Genomic DNA, 3,889 nt, shown 5'->3' with positions numbered 1-3,889 from the left:
TGATAAGGCCTCTCTTGGGTATATTCCCAAGAGTGGTATTGCTGGGTCCATGGGTAGGTTGATCCCGAATTTCCTGAGAAACCTCCACACTGCTTTCCAGAGTGGTTGCACAAGTTTGCATTCCCACCAGCAATGGATGAGGGTACCCCTCTCCATTGTACCCCGCTTCAGCCTCTTGCAGTGTCTTAAGGAAGGAAATATACTGGATCTTTTGCTACTGCTCCTCTCCACCATTCAGAGCTCTTTGTTTTGATTCTTCAGAAAGCACCAGGAACTTTTCATGGAACAAAAATAAATGACGAGTAACACCTGACAAAAGCATAAGCCTGGGAGGTTCCAGGGCCGCCCGGCTGCGGTTCCCGCCCCTGCTGACTCTCCCAGGCTGCCTGGCGTGGAGACAGCGGCTCTGGGGAGTTTTTGCGTCCCCCCGACACCTGGCCGTGTCCTCTGCTCCCAGGTCTGCACCTCGTGGGTCCCAGAGTTCAAGAGGGAAAAGAGAAACTGCCAAATTTTTTAGAGCGGCTCCTCCTGGCTGGAACCAGCTCTTGTAGACCAGGCTAGCCTCAAACTCACAGAGATCCACCTGCCTCTGCCTCCTGAATGCTGGGATTAAAGGCGTGTGCTATCACCGCCAGACAAGTTCTGTTTTCTAAATATACTTAAATCCTTATAGTATTTGTCCCATCATTCTTCCTTACTGAAATCCATTCTCTCATTTCTTTTTATTTTTTAAATAAAAAATGCTTGATGGGAAGGGTTAGAGGTGTTTCCGTTTGGTTCTGTTTTGGATTGTAGAAGCAGGACTTTACTCTGTGGCTTTGGTTGGTCAGCAAATGAGAATGTAAACTATCCTGTCCCCAAAGTTGCATCAGTCGTCCTGCCTGTGGCATCTAAAGTGCTGGAATTACAGGCATGTATCACCACACTCGGCTCCCGGTTCTTTTTAAGATATTTTTGTTGAGATACAATTCATATACCATAAAGTTTACCCATTTAAAATTTACAATCCAGTGTTTTTAGCACATGTACACAGTTGCATGGCCATAATGATAGCCTAGTTTTAGAATATGTCATCATACCCAAAGAAGCTGCCCTATTTGAAACCACCACAGCTGTCTTGCTTGGACAATCGCAGTATAGCATGCCTGGTTTCTATTTCTACCTTTGTCCAATACAGCCAGCCATTCTTAACACACAAGCCAAAATGATCTGTTTAAAACCAACTGAGTGATCTGGTCTCCTTACATCTCTAATTTTGGTCTACTCTCTCCCAAGCTGTTCCCTGGATTTCTGATTCTTTGTCATACCATCTGTTCTAGTTTGCTATCTGTTGTAATAAACTCTGATGTGGGAGTGATTTCTTATTAATAAAGAAACTGCCTAGGCCCCTTGATAGGCCAACCCTTAGGTGGGTGGAGTAAACAGAACAGAATGCTGGGAGAAAGAAGCTGAGTCAAGGAGTCGCCATGATTCTCCCACTCCAGACAGACACAGGTTAAGATCTTCTCTGGTAAGCCACCTGGTGGGCTACACAGATTATTAGAAATGGGTTAGATTAATATGTAAGAGTTAGCCAGTAAGAGGCTACAGATAACGGGCCAGGCAGTGTTTAAAAGAATACAGTTTCCATGTAATTATTTCGGGCATAAGCTAGCCATGAGGGCGGCCGGGTGGCGGGGATGCAGCCCCGCCGCTCCTAACACTACAAAACTCCATGACCAAAAGCAACTTGGGGAGGGAAAAGTTTATTTGGCTTAAAGTCCTGGTCACAGTCACCATAGTGGGAAAGTCAGGGCAAGAGCTGCAGCCAAGACCATGGAAGAATGTATGCTTCTTCCTGGTTTGTTCTCTAGGGCTTGCTCAGCCTGCTTTCTTATAAGTTCAAGATCACCTGCCCAGGTGGCACAGCTCACAGTGAGCTGCCTGGTCCCACATCAATTGTTAATCAAAACACCCCCACAAACACATGACCACAGGCCAATCTAATGGCAATAATGCCTGGGTTAAAATTCTCCCTTCCTTGGTAGCTCTAGTTTGTGCCAAGTTGACAAAAACTAAGCACCATATACTGGCCTTGGTCCTTCTTGAGCATAGCAAGCACAGGTGCTGCAATGGGGCCCTTGCCTGTGCTAAATATTTCTGACCAGATGTCCACATGATTCACCTCTTTCTCAGTGATTCTGATGATCAGATGGAGGAACCTTGCTAAAGGAATCAAAACAAAAACTGGCCCTTTCTCCTATGAGGATTTACATCAAGTACTTGACATTATTATTATTATTATTATCATTATTATTATTATTATGGTTTTTTGAGACAGGGTTTATCTTGGCTGTCCCGGAACTCTCTTTGTAGACCAGGCTGGCCTTGATTCACAGAGACCCACCTCTGCCTCCTAAGTACTAGGATTAAAGGTGTGTACCACCACCACCCAACTACTTGACTTTTAAACTTGTAGCCGTACAGTTGTACAAGTTATTACTTGTGTAGTAAGCCTAATTGCTAAACTCCTAACATTCTGCATTGATTTCTGTGATGAGAAAACTAAAGTTTACAAAGATGATGGAACTATCTAAGATCAGAGAGTATAACTCAGAAAATGACAATAAATCGGGCGTGGTGATACAGACTTTTAATCCCAGCACTGAAGAGACAGAGGAAGGTAAGTATGTGAGTTAAAGACTAGCCAGGGCTACATAGTGAGACCCTATCTCAAAAACAAAACCTATGAAGGCAGTTAGCACCTAGGCATAAAGGAACATTTTCCTAGCCACCTATAGGCCATAAAGACCTCAGAAGAAACCAGACTTGCCTCTACTTTGATCTTAGAGTTAGAGCCTTCAAAACTGACTAAAAGAAGTAGCTAGGCCTGGTAGTTCACACTTATAATTCTAGCATGTATGAGGCTGAGGCAGGAGGATTGCTGCAAGTTTTGGAGGGAAGCTGGGCTACATAGTTCCAGGTCAGCCTGGGTTACATAGTGAGACCCTGAATACAAAACAACACAACCAAGAGACAGTACATTTCAGATCTTGAAGCAAGCCATTACCCCGTCTCTGTTTTGTTGTTGTGGAAGTCACAGCAGAGGGATAGTTGTGTGGCTACCTAGAGCAAATAGCTTCACTTCAAAACGGGCTTATTTAGACCTGCACGGTGGCTCAGCAGGTAAAATCACCTGCCAGGAAAGCCTGGTAAACTAAGGTCAGTCCTGGAAGCCCGTGTCAGTGTAGCAAAGAGAACCAACTCCACAAAATTGTCCTCTGAGCACCACAATATCCCCATTCCAGTAATAATATGTAGAAATTTAAAAGGAGGCCCTTTTTTGGTTATTTGAGACAGGGCTTCTCAGGGTAACAGTTCTGGCTGTCCTGGAACTCGCTTTGTAGACCAGGCTGGCCTGGAACTCACAGAGATCCATCTGTTTCTGCCTCCTGAGTGCTGCGATTAACGGTGTGTGCCACCAACACCTGGCTAAAAGTAGGCTTATTTTAAATAACCCTTCTGTAAACATTAGCTTCTTAACATCCTCTCTATAGGAAAGGAAACTAAATGACAGAGGAATGTGGTATAATCATCTCACACTACTTCTCCACTGTGGACATTTGGCAGTGTCTGGAGATAGTTTTGGTTGTCATGAGTGGAGGAAGAAATCAAAGATGTGGATATTGGAGACCAGAAATATTGTTAAACATCCTACAGCTCCTGCCCTCAGTGAAGGACTATCCAATTAAAAAACAAGAATAGAAGTGAGATTGAGAAACTCATCAACAATCTACGGCCATATCACCCTAAATGTGTCCTATCTCGTCTGATCTCGGAAGTTAAGCAGGGTTGAGCCTAGTTAGTACTTGGATGGGAGACCGCCTGGGAATACCGGGTGCTGTAGGCT

At 44.4% G+C, this 3,889-nt stretch overlaps 1 pseudogene; it reads left to right on the top strand.

Moving 5' to 3' along the window:
- The first annotated feature begins 3,770 nt into the window (after positions 1–3,770).
- On the top strand, positions 3,771–3,889 carry LOC126515057 (uncharacterized; annotated as a pseudogene).

The sequence above is a fragment of the Alexandromys fortis genome, unplaced genomic scaffold (assembly GCF_014885135.2).
Source record: "Alexandromys fortis isolate MF-2015 unplaced genomic scaffold, M_Fortis_MF-2015_v1.1 scaffold_147, whole genome shotgun sequence".
NCBI classification, from domain to species: Eukaryota; Metazoa; Chordata; class Mammalia; order Rodentia; family Cricetidae; genus Alexandromys; species Alexandromys fortis.
Note: the sequence above shows the minus strand (reverse complement) of the source record. Positions and strands in the feature narration are given on the sequence as shown.